We start from the raw sequence: 22,250 nt of genomic DNA on the forward strand, positions 1-22,250 counted from the left end.
TAGGGTGGGCAAGGCCATGGAGAGTTTAGAAGCCTGCTCAAGATTCAAAGGAGGACAGGAAACCAGTGTTGGTATTTAAGGAAGGAGTGTCACATGGCCAAAGAGGTGAATACTTGGGGCTTCATGGTGCTTAGATGGACAGTGGTGGAGGGAAGATTGCAATGGTCAAGGAAATGGCTGAGGCTTTTATTTGGGGGTGTCAGTTATAATAAAAGCCAGAATGGTAACATTCTGCTCCAGGTTAAAGATTAAATAAATATACATATCGCCAAGAGTAAGAATGGTAGGATTTGTCAATTTTAGTTCTCTGTTTCTCATTTTTTTCAGTTGTAAAGTCAATTTTCAATATTTCTACAGGAATTTTAGATTTTTTTATTTTTATTTTTTTAATATCCTCATGAAAATCTACCAGCAGTTTAGTGTGAATTTCTCCTAACTTTTCTGTATGTGGTTTTGACTAATGTACATCTTTTTGCAAGCAATCTTCCATAGTATGATGTATCTATAATATTTTCACCAATATATTCATTTTTAGGCACCTTTCCCCTAATTCATTTTTTGTAAACATTGGGTTGTTGCTAATTTGGGTAAGTGTGGGTTTTGAAGGATAGCTGTAATTCCTAAGTGTGATCTAAATCTATTTAAACATTGTGCTCCTGGTCTCATTGGCCTAAGCTCAATATTCTCTCTCTTGCAAACACAGAAGATAACTAGAATAAAAGCTATTTCCACATTTGTTTCTATTTGGCACTACAATTCCTGGTTTTCTTGCATTCCAAGAACAAAGTATGGAATAGATATCCTAGATGAACGCCTAATGCAATATTTCATCCTTGAGAATAATTCATCCTTTAGGGAATAATCAACACTTGTGTCAATGGTATTTGGATATGTAGTGTGCAAGTGTGACAAAGAAAGTAAAGGAAATAATTATTTATGCTGGATTCATAATTTTCTCCTAGGGAGTGACTTTGTTTTCAGATGTGATTTCAGCAAAGGCAAAAAAAATAAGTTCTCTGAAGCTTATGGAGACTCAAGAACTCAGACCAGATGGCAACAAAGATAGGGAAAGCTGTGGCACCCACTGTTTTCCTATAAGGTGAAGGGACAAACAGAAGGTGGGCATCCTGAGCATAAAGTTTCTTGCAGAATTTCTAGGGAGATAATAAATTAGAGAGACAAGCTGGATCAAGGCCATCAAAGAGAATTTGAAAGCAGGCATGTGATATTTACTGTGGATCACAGAGTCTATGTCCTTGGCCAATTTAGGTGTGCTGTTGTGACTTTTTAATTAGGTAGGCACATAGTCTTTAAACATGTTGGATTAGCAGCTGCTGTAATACTGGTTGATTTATTTCACTGACTGGTTATTATGAAACGTTAATGGTTATTTCAGTGCTTTAATTACTTATTTTTCTGAAGTATTTTATACTTTACAAATACATAAAAATCAAAAAGGGGGCTATATAAACAGTGAACAATGTTGTGGAATAAAATGCCAAGGACTGGCAGGATAAAATGAATTTGGAACGAAAGTAAACTTTATTAAGTATGCCTGTGATGATTATTATTTCTAGACAGCATTATCATTGTGTAGAGGGTTCTGAATTTCATCCTTGCTTATTCTCAAAATAAACCTATAAAGCAAATTAATTTCAGAGCTAATGTGTTGTTATATGAGGTCCAGCCCCACCATTAGGCAGAGTGAAGTGATTTTGGATGTCATGAAAAGATAGCAAAACATTATTGTATTTTTACTCCCAGGAAGAAATGATTGTAGGGTTTCATGCCTCTCCTGCCAAAACAAGTACCCCAACTTTCAATACCATGCACCTTGACCAGGTGGAGGGGAAGGTGTCTCTTCAGGGGGCAGAATTGGGGCAGCTTTGAGCGAGAAATCATATGAACCAGCTGCTAGACATAATATCTGCTAACTTTTGAGAATCTAAAAGCAAATAAGCCCCCTTTTCAGACAATCAGCAGGTCTCCCTTGCTCTTAGGGGTGGAGGGACAAAGCTCTGTGGAATGCCTTGAGGGGAAGCCCTTGCAGAGCCTCACAGCCTCCAGCCATCATGGCAGCAACAGTGAAGCATTTTACCTCAGGTGCCGAAACATATCAAGCCAACCCTGGCTGTTCACCTACCCATGTTTAAGCTAACAGACCTCGGTGCCTAGTATTTGGCCCCTATGTCTACTATGGAGTCACAGCATGGCCACAGCAGCAATACCACCGTGTGTGTGTGTGTGTGTGTGTGTAATGGCGTCCTAAATGCATGTTTGGATTGAAAATGGGTCACAGATTTGAAAAAGATTAACTGTTTTAGCAACACTCATAGATTGTAGTCTGTTCATCCCCCACCCCACCCCAATATTATGAAATTTTGTGAAATATATCACAGAAAACTTTTACAGTACTTCTTTTCAGCTTTCCCTTTATGTTTGGTATGCTTTGAGATGGGCGATTCTGTTTTTGCAGCATGCAGCGAGTGCGATAATGGCTTTTGAAAGTTTTGCGCCTTTCCTCTTGCTGCTGCTTATGTTGGAGAATGTGCATTATGAATCGCTTCCACTTAGGTTTCAGCATTCCCATACGGTCGCCACTTTTTCAATTACCATTGATAAGTGCTTGAATCAACTTTATACTGCCCTCAGGTCCTGAATGCAAGAACGAAATTGCATTCATGTGGGTAGGTTATTATCTTAGGCACTAAATATAAAATGCCATGTGGTTCCAGAGAGGAAAGACTGGCAGCTTGTGGACTACAGCAGGAGAACCAGGCTGAAGTATAAGGCATCAGAACATGTGAGGCAACTTCCTGTTTTGCAGACCTTGCATCTCTTAGAGAAGATCTTGATGGCTCTGTTCCCAGCACTGCACCACCACCATTCCATTTATTTTTAGGCCACATCAGCACCAAATATATAAAGCACCATGATGTCACTTTAAATAGCCATTGCTTCCCCCAAGGAATTCTGGGAGCTGTTGTTTGTTAAGGGTGCTGAGATCTGCTGCCAGACTCATACCCCACACACAGTGCTGCAAGTTCTCTGGAAAGAGGGAATGGGTTGTTTAACCACTCTGCAAATTGTAGCTCTAGGATGGACATAGAGGTTTCCTAAGAACTTTCAGGACCCTTAATAAACTACAGCTGCCAGAATTCTTTTTGACTATTTAGAGTGTTATCATAGTCCTTTAAAATGCATGGCATGGACACTTTGATCTTGAGTCAAAACTTCCCCACAACTATGACTCTTTCTGGGAGAAAATACTTTGGCAGCGACCCCTTAATATTAGGCCTCTATTTCTACCTTGCTCCAGAGAGAGACTGTGGGGGAGGGGAGGTGCTGGGTTGTGAAAGAAATCTTTTGGTAGGTGACTGACCCATAACATGATGAGACCTTCTTTTCATTTTAATATGTGCATTGCTATATTAAGATTAAGTGATTTTTAGATCCCCCCCAATAAAAAAAGCACACACACATACAAATTAAGAGATTTCCATACAGTGTGTTCTATGGACTAGGATTCTTCCAGCTTGTGTTCACATTCTTCTCAGGTACTCTTGGCTTTCTATACTTTTTTACTACATTAACTACATTAGTGTTTGACCTTATGTGATTCCACTTTTAGAAAGGGTATTTCATTGGGCAGGTTCTGGGTTATTGCTTCCTTATTGACATTCCTTTCCTGTTGTAGAGTACTCATAAAGGTTCAGATATTATTTCATAGGAATTCATTGGGTAGCAGAGCTCCAAATGAATTCTGGAGATAAATATGCATATTTGACTTTCACTGCAAGTTTCAAAAACATGCAAGTTCTTATATATACTGTTCCCCCCGCCCTCTTACTTTTATTGTATTTCATTTCCACTTTCTGCTTGAATTATTTCTGCAGTCTGAGACATGATTTACTGTTAGTGCGACTCAATATCAGTACAATGACTATTATGTTATTCTGGCTAATATTTTCTTACATAGACCTAATGCACCTAAGGGGATTGCGTAACTTTACATTCCAGTGATCTAATATGATTGAGGAATTCATGTTGTTATATTTACACAAGCCTCTGACAGGAATTAGTTATGACTAAAAAAGCATGTCAGTGTTATTGCAAGCAGAACATGATCCTAATGACCACATTATGATAATGAACATTGTAGCTAGAGTTGAGAGGACACATTTTAAAGCAAAGCAGTTCCCACTTTTGTTTTCTGGCAGTCCTTTTGTAGCAGATAAACATACATTTAATATAAGGGAATACTTTTTTGAACTGTAAATGCCATGTCAAGTTAAATAATGGCTTGGTAAAACAGCCTTTCCCAAACTTGTACCTTTCAGAAGTTGTTGCACTCCAACTATCATCTTCTTCAACCATTGGCCATGCTGACAGGAGCTGGTGGGAGTTGTCATCCAAATTTTTTGAAGAGCACCAGGTGAGAGGAAGTCTACATTAAAAGAAATTCAATCTGAAAAATCTGAAAAGCAAATACTGTAGAGATAAGTGTGGGAGAGAAATGTGTTATGTCACCTAATTTCACAAAGAATTTCAAGACAGTGAGAAGGAATGTCAGAGAAAAATGATTAGAGACCACACACACACACACACTAATATAATGACATTATATGTAAGATAATCAACCTGAGGTTAGAACATTCCTTTCCACAGTAAATCTCTTCTGGGAGAAACAGTGAACTTGAAGAATCCCCTAAAAACTGTCAGCCATCCATTTCATCAAGACCAGGGTTTCCTTCTCTCTTGTGATGTTCCTAGAGGTTCAGCACCACACGAACTACATGTAACCTTCACAAAGGTTGATGAAAAAACCCACTCTTTCCCTTATCTACAGACTATAAATGAGTTTTGGGCTATTGTGAAACTATACAACCTTGGCTCCTCTGACTTCCGTTATGAAAACCTTTGTTATTAGATCCTGAGGTCACTGGTTCAATTCCAGCTTTGCTGCTAGGGTGACATTTCTACTTGAAATCTTTCTGTCACCTTTCCTTTATAATATTCACTCTGCACTGTCCAGTAATCTACATATAGTGCACTGTATTGCAGTACATACATTTATACAACTGGGCTTGATTTCCTGTGGACTTTACTACCACAGTTTCCATCCTGAGCGTGATATTGGCATACAGAGAAGCAGATTTCAGAGCACTCTGTGTGAAAGTGATGTATAAAGTCTGTTGTACAGCTTTCCTCCTTCATAAAGTTGCCTTATTCATTGTCTGCTGAAGGCTGGCTCTCCACCGCACTCTCACCACCTTCTTGTTGTGAGTTGCTGTGTCCAGCTGATATGAAGTTAACTTACAGCAGGAGTGGGGAAGCTCAGGCTCTGGGGCTGAATGCAGCCAGAGGCGGAGCTAGACACAGGGCCTGTGTGCATGGGGGCGGGGCTAGCCACACGGAGGCGGGGCGAGCGTCCCAGGGGAGCGCCACCTGCGGTAAGCAGCGAGCGACCCAGGGGGGCGCTGCCCACAGCCAGCGGCCCGGGGGGGGCACTGAAGCAATGTCACGCCCTCCTTAGGGATGACACCCAGGGCAGACAGCACCCACTGCTCAGGCTCTGGGGATGAATGCAGCGCTCCAGGGTCTCTATGCAACCCACAGAACTTTCCTCACGCCATTCCCTCACCGGCCCTGCTTTTGCAATCCAAGTCTTTTTGCCTGGATGGAATGTGACCTTGATTGTGCTTCTTGCTTGTCTGGATTCAGGACAGAGTGGTGTGTGTCTTTAGAAAGTAGCCTCCTGTACAAAGGCAAAAATGTACATTCATTGCATGTGGAGCAATGTGGCCCTAGAAAAGTGGTCCAGAAGGGAAGATGGCTCTCAGTTTGGGGAAAAAAGTGTCTCATACTCACACAATCTGCCCAGCAGGAAAATAGTCAACTCTACGACAATTTGTATGATATATTATGCAGTCCCCTATGCAGCTGCTGGCTTTCTAGATTCATAATTGTTTTTACATTTATGTTTTACAATAAAATCCTGTGCTATGTGATTAGGTGAGATTTATTTTTATCAGGGCAATGTTTGTGTGTGCGAGAGTGTCTTTATCTCCCTAGCTTCATCACCATGTTGCTGGGTTGCAGAGATGTTTTCCCTTGATATTTTGTTGTGGGGCTGTGACATTTCATGTTTGCAGAGCCATTTCAATTTAAAAGATCAAAATGCACTGATCAAGTAATATTTAGCAGCAACGGCAATACACTGGGTGCATAAAGAACAACTGGCTCACCTTAGGTGTGTTGAAGGCATGAAACAATTTCCACCTACAGCCCATGAAACAACTTACTGTGTTGGGCCAGCTGAACACCTCACCTTCCCTAATGGTCAATTTCTGCTCTAATGAGGCTTCCAAAGGGGCTTAATGGGGTTATTTAAAGAGCTCACCTAGGCAAAAAACAAGGTGCTGAAAGAAATAAAAGCTAATCTTCAGGACTGAAACTAGAAATGGGAAATCAATTAATTTCCTTGAGATGAGTCAATGGAACATGTTACAGGATTTATGTCTACCAAAGTAAAGAGTTTACACTTCCTTACCCCAAATTAGTTTTTCTCGCGTTATACATGTGAGTGCAAGTATCCCTGTTTATTGTTTGGATATGAGGCCAAATCTTTTTCACTCTTCAGATGTCATTGTAGATCCATGTGTCTGCAGCCATTTTTAAGCTGCTTGCGTAGACATCTGAGCGTGCCTTATACAGAGTCAGAACAGTGGTCCATCTTGCTCTTTATCATCTGCTTTGATTGGCAACATCTCTTTTGGGCAGGGGGAACCAACAGGATACCATCCAGATGTTGCTGAACAGCAGTTCTAATCATCCTTGACATGCAGCTATACTGACATACTGAGGCTAATGGGAGTTGCAGTCAAACAACATCTGAAGGACACCACTTTGTCAACCTTCACTCTTGAGTCTCTGGCAGTTCCCCTCCTTTCCCCAGATCTACCAGGAGGTGCCAAGATACAAGCATTGCCATATTGAAAATATATATCGTACACACAGAGATGCACCAATTAGTTCTCTATACATGAGATGCATTATAATTGTTAACAGTTCTTTGGCCTTTCTGAAGTCATTTCTGGGCTTGAAGAGACAGTTTAATAATGTGATTTCATGAGATAAGTAGCTGTGCAAGTACAAATGATTTAAAAATCTCCTTATTCAATGATTTTCAATGACAAAGAAGCAAAGCAATGGTGTGTGTGTGTTCATTTTACAAATGCCAGATGTCTATGTGACTATGAAGTAACTCTAAAGAGTATTCACAAAGTATCTCAATTCAACTATACAAAATAGTCCTTCTAACCCATTGAGTATCTGCTAATGGAGAAGTAGAGGGAATTTTTATCAATTTTCCTATTGCCCCCACACCTTGCATCACTTCGCTGAGTATCTGTTATGGAACACTGGAGGACCCTCCAGAATAGATTTTCAGAGAGTTTGGTGAGCTTCAAGGAATCAAAAATTGGCCCTTTTTCATTGTTTCTGCACACATCCTATTGAATCAAACATCCTTGCACAATTGCACCAACTGATACAACCCAATGGTGACTATAGACTACAGAACAAAAATATCAAGGCCCAACAACTTGACTAAATGTGAGAGAATATCCTTAAACTCAAATAGAAAGTTTGGGAAGAAAATCAACCTTCTTGTCATGTTTCGGATACAAAAGAGAAATTAAACAAGCTAACTAAGAATGAAATCCTACCATCTTATGTGAGTTTTAGTTCACATTCCAAAGCATGGTTGAAATCTCTATACAAGTCGGTTACTGTGGAAGCATTCAGATATTATTTTCATATTTATTTACTTGTTTCTGTCCTATCCCAACCTTCTATGTACTACTCAGGCTGGCTTATAACACTTTCAAATCACAATATCATCTAAAACGGGCATGTCCAACAGGTAGATCGTAATCTACTGGGGTGTTCCTGGTAGATCCTGGTTGATCTCTGGACCTTCAGTAATCTCCTTACAAAAAAGCAATAATAATAATAATAATCCAAACTTTGGCTTACTAAAAAAAAGGTCCACAACTTTGGGTAGATCACTGCCAGTCTTTTTATGACAATGGGTAGATCACTGCCAGTTTTTTATACTGTGAGTAGATCACAATCTATTGGGAGTTGGATTTCCCTGATTTAAGACAATTCCTTTAGTAAATAATACAACAGATGTGAAAGCCATCCATTCTCCTGAGCAATGTAGATGTGAGTTGGAAATGTTCAAGTACTGGAGATAATGGAATTTTGACTTCATTGATGTTGCAGTTCAAACAATGCAATAGAATGCAGTACATCTGAACTGGCCTTGGGGAAACTCAAAGTATTGTCTCCTGATTAATGTACAAGTATAACATAGGGTGTTGTTGCTAACAGCCCAGGGTACTCTCAGTGAAGAAGAGTGGAGAATAGATTTAATGAGCAAACAAATAATGTTTCCATGGTAGAAATCAAAGGTTTATCATAGACTTCCTAAATCCCATTGTAGGAATATAACTGGAACATGTGTTGGTAAACAGATGGAGGTTTTGTGTCCTCAAATTGGAGAAACGGAACACTCAGCACCAGGGCTAATATAATCAGGCCTCCTTGGGGAAAAAACAAGTCCTCAGAAAATCCAAGTGAATTAATCTCACCTGCTAATTCTAGGATAGATTGCTACATTATAGGGACTGAAGGTGAACAGATAGAATTTTGGGTATAGGATTATGTCATTAATTTACCCTTGCTAAACATAACTGAGATAAAGTTTGTATGCCCATGCAGCCTTTGAGGGAACGGGACCATCAGTAGTCTAGGGGGTGGGATCTTCCAGGATATTCTCAGTCTCACAAAGTGCCACCATCAGAAATTATGGGTAAATGCTGTACAGAGAAGGCATTGTGCCTCAACTGATTGCCTGTTCACTACTTCTTTAAGGAAAATTCTAGCTGGTCTAAGCCTAAAGTCTATTCATCCAAGTCTATTCTTCCTCTTGAGGCAATCAGTTTTAATTTGCTGGTGTCTGGTCCAGCTTTTCAGATTGGCTCACCTCCCTGAAAGCCTATCCCAGTTTTCTGGGACCTTCTTGCAGACGTTGCTCCTATTCCCTTCTGCTGAAAAGTGAGCACTGAATCTAGAAGCATTTCAACTGCTTCATACGAGTAGCACAGGTACAAGTTCTGCCTTAAGTACACAATTTTGTATTACCAGATTTGTGGTGGTGCAGTTTTGCACCTTTCCAAATGTAGGGAGGAATCCAGGTATGAGTAGGTAAAACTATGAAGCCAACTTAATTTCCATGGGTGTCTTGGCAAGATGCAGGCAAGATAGAATATTCACAGTTAGATAGATAGATAGATGATTGATAGATATAGATATAGACACACACACACACACACACACACACCTCTATCATTGGTAATCCATCACAGAACAATCCTGAAGTATTAAAGAAGAAAGACAAATTTGGGAAATAATGAAGAGGATGAGTGAGTTAATCACAGAGGAACCCAAACTTATCATTGCCAAACTCTGGAAATGTGTTTGTTTGTTTGCCAGGTTTTGAGGTCAAGTTTAAAGATGACCTTTTGCATCTTTGAACTCCAGGTTGAGTTCAATGTTCTCCGATAGATGCTTGAAACAATTACAGTGAGTTTGGGGAATTTTTGCAAAGCACTGGGAAAAGCAGCTCATGCCTTTAGGGCTTCATCTCCAATAGAGATAGGAAGGAGAAATAAACTTGAACATATGGAATAGATAAAGGCAAAGAATAGAGAACAAAAGCAATTGTATCAGCAAGTGTCTTGCGTTTTGTTGTGCTCTTTTTAGCCTTTTGTCCAAACCAAAGTTACTGTTAATTTCCATATTTGCTACTTGTATGAACTAAGAAAGGCTACAATTAACTTAGATCCATGTAACACAGACAGTTGTAACTATTGCACAGAGTGTTTAAGGCTGTAGAACTCTTCTCATACTTTGGGGGCCTTGGAGCACAGGTGTTGTGGTGTTGACTAGGTACACTAGCTTTTCCATTTGCTTTCTGATGCCTCTTATAAGAGAGGGACAATTCCACTAATTTTTAGAATCATCTTGCCTGAACAATACATTCTAAAAGGTTGCTGAGAGCTTCTTCACCATGTTGAAACAATTGAGTTGGTGAATAGGTTCCATTATACAGTGGTACCTCGGGTTAAGAACTGAATTCGTTCTGGAGGTCTGTTCTTAACCTGAAACTGTTCTTAACCTGTGGTACCACTTTAGCTAATGGGGCCTCCTGCTGCTGCTGTGCCGCTGGAGCACAATTTCTGTTCTCATCCTGAAGCAAAGTTCTCAACCCAAGCTACTATTTCTGGGTTAGCGGAGTCTGTAACCTGAAGTGTCTGTAACCTGAAGCGTCTGGAACTCAATATACCACTGTATAACATAAGACTGAAACTTTGCAAAGAACATGAACAGGCAGTGTACTATTTAATTCTCTGGCACATTTTCTGGTGGATCCTCCTGCAGGTGCCTTAGAAATCTAGAGTCTGGGTCATGATAACAGAAACAAACACTTGCTGGTAGCTGTTGGAAAATTAGAGGTGGCAAACTCTTAGAGAAAGCAAAGGTCAAAGTGGTATCAGGAAGGAAGAGGGAAAGGAACAGAACTATAAATCAGAGCAAAAGTCAGGAAGCAAAATAAAAGAGAATATTGAAGTAACAAAGGTAGCAATTCCAGGGGGGTAGGAGACACAGAATGGTATTAAAACAGGATATATTTTAAAAGGAAAATGTGTAAGGCAGAGAGAGAAAATCAATCTGGCCAGATACAGCCCCTCTTGTCAGTCAGAGACAGGAAGTATGGTCCCCCCCCCACAAAAAAAGCCAATTTGGACAGCAGAAAGAGATAGGGAAGCTCAGTGTACCTGACCAAAGATAAGGAAACTTGAAGAACTGAAAATTTTAAAAAGCCACAAGAAGAGGAATGAGGAAGACTGGTTTCAAATGTTGTTGTTTTTTTTAAAAAAAACTTGCTTTGTCATCACCAAATCTCCTAGTTTGCATGCTAATAACTGGGGATTATGGTAGATTATGTATGGCTTCAATCCTCAAGCCTATGATGGTAGCAACATACTCTTCAAGGGGTGTATGAAGTGTTAGGGGAGGGGTATTACCTCTGGTGGTGGACACATTGTGTTCTTTCTGTGGTAGTTTGTCCAGCTTTGGTCCCCACCCTGCACTTGGTGTGGAAATGTGGGAATCTGAAGTTAGGACTGGAAAATGAGAACCTGAGAGGAATAAAGATTTACACATTCAGTCACCCCTCTCTCCAACTCCCATCAGCGCCAACCATCATGGCTAATGGTCAGGAATGATGGGAGTCATAGTACAACTATGAAAGAGAGCCTGGAGAGCCCAGGTTCCCCATCCCTGTCTCGGAGTCGACTCCTTTACTCGAATGCAAGATCTAAATGGAACCTTTCATGCCAAGGAATATTATGATCACAGAACCTGTTGTTTTCACATTGTATGCTACCAATCCATCCCTGACATTGCATCTACTCCTTTTAGTCCATTAACACTCTCTGTGTTGGTGCTGTGTTCCAATTAAGTGGAACTTTTGAAGGAAACCGAATCGCCGTTTTAAGCCAATCCCACAATCATAAGTTTTCATGCATATCCATGGATGCCACAGAATCTTTCTTAGATGCTAATTGTCAAGTATTTTAATTGTCATTCCAGGAGAGACTGCGGCAAGCCAGTGCACCAAGGGTGCAGGATTAACCCGCAGCAGTTGTATCATTAATGTGTCAGCCTCATAATAGGGGACAAGAGGCAACCTCTCTCTTTCTAACTGGGAAAGAAAACCTCATTATTTCTTTCTCGGCGTTACCCACTTATTTCAGCATTTTTGTTTGAAGCCATGCTCCCACAGTTCATGCAGCCATAATTGTTGCAGAAGAAGATAATCATTTTCAGACAACTGGATTCATTAGAAGGCAGTATGCCATCATTTCATCTTTAGATTGACAAGTGGGAAGAGCCTTTTTGGAATGTAGGGTAGAACATTATTCTTTCATTCAATGAAAGTGGGAAGAAAGATTGTGCCCTGGCAAAGCTATAGTGAAACAGTCATGTGATATGGCTCTCAGCACTGTAAATTGCTGTTGTACTGGAACATTGGGTATGTGGGCACTGCCCTGACTCAGTGCCTGAACTGTTATACCTAAAATGCAATTACTATTTCACTGAGACAACACAAGCCATATACCAGGGTTTGGACAAAACCTAAGTCAAACCATGGTTTAGCTCACAGCAGCACAGCAGCAACATGAGCAGAGCAGGAACAAAATGTTCACAAGCTCCTCTCCATGAGTTGCACCTTTGCCCCAAAGTATGGTTTAGCATTATGTGTGAACTGGGCCAATGTATCTTTTCATGTAAGCAGAATATGAAGATTGACTATACTGATGACAGTGATGCAATTTGGAACACTCTTTTATGTTGCGCAGAGGCAGCATCATTAGCATACTTACTGATAGTTATCTTTTAATGGGGATGGGCAAGTGAACACAATTCATGGTATAGCTGATCAATTAAAAAATAATAGATTTAAAACACTATCTAAACGTCAACAAAATAAACAGTCGTGATGCCCTTATGACACTTTATCAAGAGGTCACTGTTTCGTTCCCCTCTAAGGAGCTCCAAGCCTTCTCTGAGAGATGTGGCTAAGTATAATTCATTTAGATGTAAGACACTACTAGCTGTAGAGATGCCCATCGTAAAATATGGAAGGCATGTGACAAATACTCTTAGCTAAAAAACCATTTTGCCTTAGATAAATGTGGCCAGAAAACAAAGTGCACAGGCGTCTCTTAGAAAAAGCTAGCAAGTCCTTTAAACCTAGAACAAGGCTATCACAGGTATTACTCGTGTTCATGATCCTTTCAACTGTACATCCAATTAACCTTTATTTACTGAGGGAATGATGACATTCTGATTTGATTGGCAGCGCAGGCACTGGCGCCAGTGAGTGGAGTTCAGAAAACTCTGCTGGAAAATCATGGTTTATTAATACATCATTAAGTACTTTAAATGGATTCCAATGGTGTATGTCTAAGGAAGGAGATAATTCAGCATTTGTTAGTTACTGACAGACTTACAGGATTAAAAGTTATATCACAAGCCTTAATATGTTAAAGTTCCTAATGTGCCAGCAATTGAATTACAGTATCATTTAGTAGCCTGTATGTCATCTGCCTCTTTACCAGTAAGAACGATAAATGTTAATGATGCCACTGTTTTATACAGCCCTGAGAACACTGCAGTACAGTAATACAATCTAGACACATTTCAACATGGATAAAATGGGAATTCAATTTATTTGTGATGTGTTTATGATGAGCACTGAGTCCATTAAACCTCCTTTAGTGGAATGACATCATTTAGGGAAGAGCATAATTTCCATTACTATATACTCCTAAGAAGTATATAGTAATCTCAAAGAAGTATCTTGGTATGATATCTATAGTTCAGGCTTTTTTCCAGGTGTACAACTATACCTGCACTCCACCCGGCATAAAAGATGCTGAAGGTTGAGCTCAAGCTTGAAAAATGCAGCCAGCCTTTCTGACCAGAGTTATAGTATTAAGAGCAAAAACTTTCTTTCTTTTTGTCAGGAAAAAACCGCAACCATTCATTCACCAAACTCGCTTTTCCGTTTAGCCTCTGGATTTCTGCCCAAGGTTTACTTAGTCTAAAATGTGTGTAGCCTTGCCCATCTGTTTTGAAGAATGGCCATTATACATTAATAGCAGCAGCTAAAGAGTTCACTTCAGAACTCCAGTCTCTCATGTAACTAACGCAAGGTGCTGAACGTGCTCCACTGTTATGACATTGCTTATTGCAGCTTATCCTTTGAATCAGGGATTCCAAATGATAGCAGTTCCCCAAACTTTTTGTAGTTGGTTTGGAATTCATCTCACATTGCACAGATGATCTGAATCTCTCCATTCAGTTTTGTGTGATGACAAAGGTACTGGAAATCTCCTACCCATTGGCAGTACTTCTGTTGTTGCTGTCATTTACCACACTTGTCCTTCAAGGAACACAAAGCAGCATACAAAGTTCCCAACCCTGTTTTATCATGACAACAATGTCATGAAGTAGGTTAGCTGAGAGATAATGACTGGCCCAAGGTCACCAACTAAACTTCATGACGGAGTAGTGATTTGAACCCGGGTCTCCCCTCAGGCCTTTCTACAATAGGCTCCACCCCTCTATCCAAATAAGCAAGATGAATTATTACAGCCCAGGGACACATTGACCTCCACACTCAAAAGAAAACTCAAAAGATAGAACTGGAATGAATGCTATGTTTATTAAAATGCAACAGGTTGGCAAGAGGCAAAGAGGAAGAAGCTGGGGGAGGAGCAGCCTTCTATAACCAGCTCCCCTCTTCTCTATTGGCTGTCAGGCCATCACATGTCCTTCCCCCACATCCACTCCCTTCAGGAAGGATGGAGGAGGGCAAACATGCCCTGGCTTTATTTTGCAGGAATTACTTTAGCCAAGGTCAAAGCATTTGAAAAGGTCACAGAGCAGGCTCAGCAAAGGCCATAACCTGGGCAGAGTGGTATGGCCAGAGAAGGGGTCATGGCTTAAGGGGCCAGATAGAGAGGCATGGAGAGCAGCAGTGGAGCAAGCCAATCGGGTGCCTGGGGTAATGCTCATGCCCTGTGTCCATGGGGCCTCCGAGGAGTCTGCCTTCCTCCTCCCACTCAGCCACCCTACAGCTGAGGGTGAGGCAGCAGGCAGACCGTTTGGGGCAGCACGAAGCCCAGGGCCGCCCAAGCCACCGTGTCACTCCCAGGAGAGATGAATGGCTCGGGCATGCTGCAGGCCCCACGGTGAGTGCGACCCAGCATTTTGTCACCCCCCTCAGTGGGATCACCTGGGGCGGCCCACCCCCACTGCACCCCCCTTCCTCCACCCCTGATGGAGAGCAATCTTTGACCCCTTGGCCCGAGGGCCCTTACCCATGAACTTGAGGAAGCATCCAGTTGGGATGGTAAACATGTCTCCTTGGCTCCAGAAGTTCAAAAAACACAGTGGTCAAATGATGCTTGAACAGGAAGCAAATTCTAGAGCATGCCTTACGTTTGCTAGGGTTTTGTTAATGATAATCATATTACTTCTAGGATGTAGGTACTTTCCCATCTCTTTGGATTCTCTGATCATGTTTTTCAGAGTATCTCGTGTTTTCAGGCACTTTTTCCGCGTAAAAAGTCGCCACCTATTTAAAAGGCAGCTGTTAGCACTTTCTAAAAAATCAGTCCCTTTTAACAGTTCTCGCACCCAGCACTCAATATCCAATCCAAAAGCCAGTCACTTTTGAAAAATCCTGGCTTTTGCGGCTGACCTAAATACAACTCTTATCTGGATAATGCATAAAAGACATATGTTCGAACTGGAGAAAGTGCACTGAATTGCTTTTCAAGGGCATGCTGCGGTTTACAATTAGCAGCGAAGTACATCTGTCTGTATGAAGTGATTTATTTTTCAATTTTTATATGCTGCAATAAGTCTACACAGCACGCTAACTATCCACTTTGCCATTACTGTCTACCACCCTTTTAAAGGGAATGCATGGGAATTGCATTCTGGGATGTGTTTCATTTAGTGCTGCTGGTATGAGCAGCAAAAGCAAAACTTTAGGTGATTTGTAATATATCAAAGACAATCTGATACTTTTAATGTTGCATTTCTTTAGCATAATTCTGTTTCCACCTGCAAGAACAGATGGGCAATAGAAAAAATTAAATAAAAATAAATAGTTGTTCTGAATGCTGAATCAGGGAGGGGTGGCAGAAGTCTGGTCATCGGCTAGATATTCCCAAGGGGGGTGAACTAGTTTGCTTCTGGGGTGTCTCCCAGACCTATAATTCCATTTCCTGAATGCTGCTTTCAGTCATTCTTCCTCTACAATCATATGTTTCAATGGGACAGAAATGTGTGATTCTAAGGATTGGCACATTCTTAAAGGTATCTCCATTTTCTTTCACCACAACCTTGTGGTTTAATATTTCATGTTACCACATTAATGACACCAATTTTATTATAGACTAACAATTATGTTCTTACAGTTGCTCCATCCTCTTGGAAGCAGTGAAGACCAAATTGTGGAGAATATTGTTGATCTCTAAGTCTAAATTCTAAATTCCTAAATTCCACATTACTTCACCTATAACATTACAAAGCCAGGGCTCTGCATTTTTCCAATACTAGTACCAATCATGTTCAAGCAACATATCTCTGAATTTAAAAACTCCATTGTTCAAACTCCCCTTGGATCTCCCAGCAGTAATTTATGTCAGCTTTCTGTGTTTGCATTGATAATTGATAGTTTTTGTATTGCTTGTATGGTTCATTTGGACCCCAAAGTTTCAGCAAACATATAAAAGAGAGGGCAGCCCAAGCCACTGAGGACTTTGTAGGTCACTCCAAACCAGCTCTTCAAATAATTCTTGGAAAGACAACACTGTGCTAGAGCGCAGGGTATTCTGCACCAGCAGCAGTTTTCAAACCACCCTCAAGGCAGAACCAGACAGAATGCAATGCAGTGACCCAGCCTGAAGGTTACGAAAGCTTTAATGATGGCACTGGATCTGAATCATGGCAATGGTGTTCCCTGCCTCGCTGAAAATATAAGCTCATGAAGGATCCAATACTTATCAGCTACAAGCACTTCTTTCTCAAAAACAAACTGAGGAGTGAATTTGAAAAAGAAGAAGACAGCGGAGCAGTAACCCTGGCAGAAGAAAAAGAAAAGAAAAAAAGATACAGCTTTTAAGCTGCCATAGACTCTGGAGTCAGTGAATCGTTTGACAAGGAATGATATACATTGGCAAAGGGAGCGGAATGGAAACTACAGTATCGCAGAGTGCAGGCATAGATCAGCAAGAACACTGCAGGCTATGTCATCTCTCTCGTAGTTCTATTGCACCTCTCTTCCTTCTCTGCAGTGCCAAAGTCTACAGATAAAATGTCTTTTATGGAGTGGGATCTGCATAAATTCACAGGCAGGAGAAAATCTCTCCTGAAGCTGCACAAGCAAGCCGAGTGACACCTGCAATGACAAGGCTACTGCTGTAGACTAACAGACCCAAAACACACATTTGATCACATATAATTGGATGGATGGGTGGATGGATGCAAGAAGCAGCCGGAAAGCAGGAAGACTTGTCGGATCAGAAAAGGGCCAGGTGTGTGCTACTACTTGATGCACCTGTTCCATCCCAAATAGGGAATGTAATGAGTGATGGTAATTTGGGGGTTTGGTTATTGGTCACAGCAGTATCGGCTGTTTAGAAACGGTAGCAAATAAAAACATGTCAGTAGGATGCCCCTCTGATCTTATGCTCAGATGTATCAGCAAGAGACAGCTTTATAAGAACTGGGTGTAAATAGTAATCTGTAGCACATGAATACTTTTTCCATGTTGGGAGTTAAGCAACAATGCTTGTAGTCAGTTACTTGGCCCAGTGGAGGCTGATAGACAGAAATGCAACCTATTCTCTCGCTGATTCCTTCTTGGGTAACTAACTTCTTGTCTTGCATACCGTGTTTCCTCAGGCTTTCCTTCCTTCTTCCTTCTTCCTTTAGTGTTTGCATTGAACCTTCCTTTGTTTGATTCTGTGATGGCACATGTAAGCTTGCACTCAGAATGGCTTTGTTTTCCAGGAGTAATAACCCTTAATGTTCTTTATTATTTCAACCAGCAGTCTATTACCAGACTATTTATTTCTGTTGTCTAACTGTCTGTCTACACTGAACTACAACACTCCTCCACTGGTAAAAATCAACCTGGAGAAAAGATGGAGAGCAGGCGTAATAGTGATCTTCAGATACGTGAAGGGACGTCATACTTAAGTAGCAGTAAGCGTGTCCTCCTGCTGCTCCAAAGGGCAAGACTAGAACCAATGGGTGAAAATTACAGGAAAGCAGCAGTTAAACATTAGTAGAAAATTCCTCTCAATAAGAACTGCTTGACAGGGGTACAGACTGCCTTGGGAAGTGGTAGAGTATTTCATTTCAGGTATTTAAGCAGAGGCAGATATTGAAGATATTTAAGATCTTGTGTTGAGCGCAGGGTTTAATGAGATGACCAAGGTATATTTTCTATCTGGATAATTCTACCATTCTTTGGTTACAGTTGCAAATTTTCTGCATACTAAACATAATTGCATTGTTCCTCCAGGAATGTGGTCTGGTGATTCTTGGAAGGATTCCTATTCCACTGGCTGATATATTTCCATACATAAATAAAAGAAGGGAAGTATGAAACTGGTCGGTGTTCTGCCTGCATTTGCTTCTGACCCTATCTACAACTGGCATATGACTCCTTGAAGGTTGCCCAAAAGCGATAATAGTCCCTCAGGCTGAAAAAGGTCCCTCATCCCTGAACACTATGGAGTTTTTACCACAGGATGTGATGATGACCACCAACTTAGATGGCCTTATAAGGGAATAAGACAAATTGTGGACAACCAGCCCATCAATGAGTAGGAGTCCATTCTTCCAGGTCCTAGTCTGACCCCCATGCCAGCACACCACACTAACTGCCTTTCCTCTCTTGCAGGACATGCACAATTCACGTGTGCATTAAAAGCTACAAATTCTTATTACAATGTGCCATTATTATTTTTAAAAAATTTGGTGCTGGCAGTTCTGTCTTTGCCAGGTAATGAACTTGTGAATACAATTTGGCTCTTCAGCTCCAAGGAACAGCCAATGTACTTCACATCATCTTCCTCTTTCCTTCTTGATCTTTTAAAAAGACTTAACTCACATTAGGCACATTTCCTGCTGTAACACAGCTTTCCCAAATGCACTGATTTGCTCTTTGTCTTTTCGTTTTTATGTCATTCATTAGTGGTATGTTGAGATTTGTCTTTTGACTCTTGCATTCTTCATATTTAATGAGGCACAAGGAATTTTGCAATAAAGACTCATCAAAGCTGTCATTTATCGACGTTACTTTGTTCGACGTTAGTAATAAATGCTCAAATTATTTCTGTATCATCTAGTGATATCCCTCCTTGTTACTTAGGATCCTTTTCTTCTGCTACCCCATCTCGCATGTTTTCCTTTCTTCTTTTGCCAGATTATGATCTTTCCAAGTCAATTTGGTTAAAGTCTACAAGGGGAAGAAAGAATACTAGCAAACATTTTCCAAGGACATCAATATATGCAAATGAAAAGCTAGTGTAATTGATGGGTGCTAGTCTGGACTCTTCACATGGTTTGTTTCTATGGACTATGGAACAGCTGGTATGCAATTAATATAAAATATACCTCTTGTGAACTATCTGTGACCCTGGTACAAGCTCCTGTCTTACAGGTGATCTGTAAATAAGAGCTAACCTCCAGACCTTAATAGTTGCGGAAAAGATCAGAGCACTGGACTAGTGTTTGCCTGGAAGACCTGATTACTGTTTATCAGCCTCCTGTAAGCAGGAACCAGACTCCAAACAGACAATGGAATCACCTTTAAGGTAAATTTATAGTTCAGAGATAAATATGTGGGCTTCCCTAAATTAGGGCTGTGGCAGAAATCCTGATTGACATGTGTTCCAATTCAGCAGTAAACACTGGGACAAAAGAAAAACCTCTCCCGACCTATCAGAAACCTAGAAATTGCAAGACAAACGGAAGTGTGGATGACCCCTAAAATAGCATGCATATAGCATGCATATACTCTAATCTCTTTCATTTCCATGTAATAAACCAATCTTCTACTTCTTCCTAGGTTCAGATGTGTGGGTTCGGATGTCATAAGACTGGTTTCTTGAATGCTACTCTTAATACAAAAGTATTGTGTCAGTATAGCCTAATTAGTAGAAAGAGGCTAGCAATGTAATTCAATACATGTCTACTCAAAAGTAAGCCTCACTGGGCGTTACAGCTTAAGGTTGCAGTCTTAAGCATGACTTCATGGAGCTTACTCCCAGGTAAGTGGGGCTGGGATTGCAGCCTCAATCTCATAGGACATTTATTTTATTTTATTTTATTTACAATCAGCTTGGTGAATTGGCTTCATTAAAGTTAGTCTCAACTAACTTTAGTTGGATAGAGGCCCGTGTGTGTGTGTTTGTGGCTAATATTTAATTCTTCTTTAACTTACAGCATTGGGTTACTCCTAATTTACATATTGGTTAATTAGAAGAGATAGGGAATTATATCCATTGAGCATGGTATGTGTGAGAGCAGAACAGAGTACATCTTCTTATCACAAACTTGGGTCTTGAGTTAATTTCCCACTTCCCAAAGTTCTCACTGCTTTTCCTGCATTAATTATAATTATGTCAATTTGTTATATGTACTCTATAATTAAAATAACTGCTTGCCTTTTATTTTTAGAACAGCTAAATGAGGAACTAAGGAGCTTTTGCACAAGTATTCAAATTATAAGTGCACTATTGATGTCTTAAAAAACGGAAAAGCTAAAACTAAATCAAGATGATTTGATATTGGAAAAAGACTTTTGGTGGATGTTAACATTTATTCTAGTATTATGGTTGATGCTAGCATTATAGCTATGCTGTACATTTATGATATGAACTTAGCATAAGCAAGTTTCATTCAGGTAATATCTACTAAAATGTCACAAATGGCTGGCAAACTTTGGACTTCACAGAGGTTTCATCAGGCTGGTTTTCAAACGAAATATATGAAGGGGAGAGAAATGTCTAGGTAGATGTTGAAGCCACATTATGGTGCAATCCTAAGCATTTCTATTACTCAGAAGCAAGTGTTCTTGAATTCAGTGGGACTTACTCCTGAATAGGGACAGGATTGTAGTCTAAATTATCAGAGTCTTAAAATGGCATGTGGACTTAAAATTGGATTAGGTTAGTTATATCCTGGGTTTCTAAAACAAATAATGCCTGAGCCCTGGGGGGGGGGCTTTGCACTTTCAACCCTACATGAAATGCTCCCTCCCTACAAGTGTTCACACAGTACATCAGGATGTCAGTGGAGAAACACACAACACTGGGGTCTTGGGGAAGGGCTGGCATCACTTCCACACTTCCACATTCACTTCCTTGCTCCATCTTGTTGACACATGTATGGGCAGAGACTCTGGGACATCTGCTGAGGCTTATTCAACACTCAATTCCACCCACGCTCAGTCTGTGTATTTGTAAACAAATACAGGTCTATAAAAAGTATGGCGGAGAAAGCTGCAATTGTTACCAGTCATTATAGCTATATTCTGTCTAGTGTCAGAAGCTGCATTCTTCTGAATACCAGTTGCTGGGGAACACAAGCAGGGTAGCGTTGTTGCATGCAGGTCTTCTCGTGCACTCCTCATAGTTAACCACTGTGAGGACAGAATGGTGGACTGGATGATGCTTTAGTCCAACCCACTAAGGCTCTTCTTACATTTGGAAGCCTTGGAACTTCTCACTGCTTGAAGAATTGGGGGCTGGGAATATAATGCATCATTATACATAAAGATTCCATGTTCCCTGAACTCTAGATTACTTTTCAAGTAATCTAGTATTCTGACTATTCAAAGTCAGAATAAATGGATACAGCAAACAAATGACCATTTGCCTACATATTCACACATCTTTGCTATCTTCTCCTTTATTGACCATTTCTGTTTTGGACTCAAAGGTCTTTTGGACAGGGATGTATTTATTAAAATATTCTAGTGAAATGCCCGGTACAAATGTAGGAGAAGTTATATATATATATATATATATCTGATGGCCAGGATCCAAAGACCTGCTTTGACATATAGAAGGGACATGGCTTTGACTCTCTTTCAATCCATCAAATTTACTTGCTTTGACCAAATGTCATAGCATAATGGAAGTCTGTTAAGCTGGTTAGATGTCTCCTTGGATGTGAATAGAAAAGTACACCTTCACTTGAGAACACCAGTTCTTGCATATGACTATCTGCCCATAGATACAGCTTGATCAACACCACCATCTGCTTTAACAATTTCTGCATTTCTAGAGTAACATTCAAGAGAATGGAAGACTAGGTCACCATTATCCCCCCTACTCTTTCCCCACTTGTTTACTTTCTTTTGCAAGTGAGCATTTCTCCTCAAACGTTTCCATAACATGCTCCAAGAAAGCTGTGCTATGGAGTTATCTCCACAGGGAAATAAAGGCGAAGATCAAGGCAGTGTAAGTGAATAGTGACTTTTCTGAGAATACACATACATACACAAACCTTCACAT

General features: G+C 40.4%; 1 long non-coding RNA gene and 1 pseudogene across 2 annotated transcripts in view; one reads left to right on the forward strand and one right to left on the reverse strand.

The window, feature by feature from the left end:
• LOC309372191 (craniofacial development protein 2 pseudogene) overlaps window positions 1-22,250 on the reverse strand; it is a 208,970-nt pseudogene that overhangs the window by 183,220 nt on the left and 3,500 nt on the right. The gene's annotated exons all lie outside the window — the stretch shown is intronic.
• LOC309371582 lies at window positions 1,001-18,339 on the forward strand. The gene is made up of 3 exons (XR_014169218.1): window positions 1,001-1,118; window positions 4,341-4,435; window positions 18,248-18,339. It is a non-coding gene; the product is annotated as an uncharacterized lncRNA (long non-coding RNA).

The sequence above is a fragment of the Podarcis melisellensis genome, assembly GCF_964234715.1.
Source record: "Podarcis melisellensis genome assembly, chromosome: 6".
NCBI lineage: Eukaryota > Metazoa > Chordata > Lepidosauria > Squamata > Lacertidae > Podarcis > Podarcis melisellensis.